General features: G+C 37.4%; 1 protein-coding gene across 1 annotated transcript in view; it reads right to left on the reverse strand.

The window, feature by feature from the left end:
- The window catches only part of LOC106534623 (zinc finger protein PLAGL2), a gene marked incomplete in the record, with an annotated part of 37,036 nt that overhangs the window by 32,895 nt on the left and 1,481 nt on the right, over window positions 1-2,660 (reverse strand). Inside the window, 1 exon segment of the mRNA XM_014031321.1 lies at window positions 1,457-1,695.

Genomic DNA, 2,660 nt, shown 5'->3' on the forward strand with positions numbered 1-2,660 from the left:
ACGAACCCTTTGTACGAACAAAAGTAAGAGAAATTTAGGATAAGAATATGAACATGTTCTTGCATGAGGCCCAATCAGTCAAACTGACTTCATTTTATCAGGTTTTCCACAATTTAGAGTGGCAGCATATCTTTATGCTAGGGTTGGGCATAATCGTATCGTGTGCGAATAATCGTCAGAAAAACATTAATCGATTATTTTTTGGCACTTGACGATTAATACGATTAATGCAACCAGGCAGAGTCCGGTCAGTGCTCCTCTCTSCTTCATATATGACAAACATAAAAAAAGGTTCTGTAATTTATTTATCTATCAACACAATTTAAAACTTGATGTTTGCCTGAAGTCTGTGATTTTGACACAATTTGGAACAGATTTTATGATAAGAAAATCTTTCCCACTAAATTGGTCATGTGACCAGGACATAAAGGTGTCCAGGGACTCCAGGGGGTTAATTGTCAAATTAATTGTTATTGGCTAAATACCACAATTAATCGTGATTAACTTTTTTGCCAATATTGCCCAACCCTACTTTATGCAATATACCACTGGCTCACTCTGTACTATAACATTAACAGAAGACAGTTTTTCTAACGAATAATTGCACATGACAGGATTTTGCCCAACCACATCAAATTTTGGACAGCATCTATAAAATTGTCAGATTTAAAGCCATTGTTGTGTGTTTTCAAGGTTAGTTGGCCGTTACAGCCAAAGACAATTATTTGTAAATGTACATAAAATAATAACAATGAGATATTTTGCTAACAGACAGAAACACACATTCATTATCAATGGGTGGATGGCGATAACAAAAAATGTAAAATTTAATTATTGTGTGTTTTAAGTAAAACTTTTAGCTAATTAAATGATATGGACAAATGGTAAAAGGTAATAATAAATTGTTTTGTCACTTATTGTCAACTAAATAAAACAGGTTTAATGGATCAAGTTGAATATTTAGCCTGAAGGAAACAAAAAGCTTGTCAACATGCAGGATCTGAATCTGGAGGAAATTAATCCATTTTCTCCTCCTTAAAACTTTCCGTTATGGTGAAATAACTGGTTTCTGTTCAATCCTGTGAAATGGGACCAAGAAGGTCCAGTCTAAAAGCAGCTGGAAACTCGTGGTTCGGACCCAGCTTGGAGCTACATTTCCCTGCTAACTCGTTTGTATTTATCACCATCATCATCATCATGTGAACGACTGAAAGAAGCTTATAATTATTTTATTTACTTCGATTTTTCACTCKGTTTTCCCTCAGGACCCTTCGGACCAAATGTCTGGTACGACCCGGGAAAGATCCGGAGTCCAAACTCCGGTAATTGAACAAAAAAGGAACGGTTCACCAAGTTTTACCGGAGTTTGTTGTKCGGGATCCAACTTCTATTCTCACAGCTCGAACCGGGTCTAACTGCAGGTTCGGCCAGCAGATGCACACGCAGCGTTACTCACCGACCGGTTCTCCCCACGGCTCTCGGTCCAGTCTCCATTTCGTGTCCAAGTCGACATTTTGGGACAAGTTTTAAAGATCATTCTCCGAGTTCGGGCCTGGACTGCTGAGATCTGCTGGGGGAGCCAGGCATTCTGGGAGGATGACGTCACAGCTCGGGCTCAGCTCAAGTCCAGCGGAGGAGCGAACATGCGTCCAGTCCAGAAATGTACTGGTACCATCTGAACACAGGCACCTGGTTCTGTCAGAATCAGTGGCACAGTATTCATAGAGTGACCATGTATTTGTTTAACATACTTGCACACAAATCCCCAGTTTTGGTGAGGTGTATTACACAGTCTCACATGTTCAACAGTTGCAATGTAATGTAAAGTAAGTGAAAAAAAAGCTTGCACAGTAAATTCCCATTACCATTTTTACATGTATTATTACTGTACATAGATAAAATACTCTTAAACATACAGCATGTGAGAAAATCCAGCCATAGTAAGTGACCTAATGCATCTCAGTAATACAGGTAGAACAGTTTTTCAAAAGTAGCAGAGTTGTAAAATAACTTAGTACAAATACATTGTTACTGTCATTAAGTATAATTTTTGGGTATCTGTACTTTACTTGAGTAATTATTTTTCAGCCTACTTTTTACTTCTACTCCTTACATTTTCACAATTATCTGTTCACTCAGCAAAAATCACAGTGTAAAAATTTTAGTGTTAAACTTTTCAGAGTTGATTTTAACCCCTGAAGTGTCATTTTAACACTTTCTGAGTTAACTGGCAGCCAGTGTTGGTGTTAATTCACAGACTGTCTTAACTCTGGAGAGAGGAACCTGATCTTGATTCAGGAGTTCTGGCCAACTATAGACTTATGTCTAATCTCCCATTCATCTCAAAAATTCTTGAGAAAATAGTTGCAAATCAATTATGTGCAAATCAATTATGTGAACATCTGGATAGAAATTATCTATATGAGGAGTTTCAGTCAAAGTTGAGAGTTCATCAGAAACAGCACTGGTGAAAGTTACTAATGATGTTCTCATGGCCTCAGACAGTGGACTTGTGTCCATTCTTGTCCTTTTAGATCTCAGTGCTGCATTTGATACAATTGATCACAATATTTTATTACGTAGACTTGAACTTGATATTGGGATTACAAGAACAGCTCTAAAATGGTTTGAGTCTTATTTAACTGATAGATTTCAGTTTG

The sequence above is a fragment of the Austrofundulus limnaeus genome, unplaced genomic scaffold (assembly GCF_001266775.1).
Source record: "Austrofundulus limnaeus strain Quisiro unplaced genomic scaffold, Austrofundulus_limnaeus-1.0 Scaffold1224, whole genome shotgun sequence".
In the NCBI taxonomy this organism is placed as follows: domain Eukaryota; kingdom Metazoa; phylum Chordata; class Actinopteri; order Cyprinodontiformes; family Rivulidae; genus Austrofundulus; species Austrofundulus limnaeus.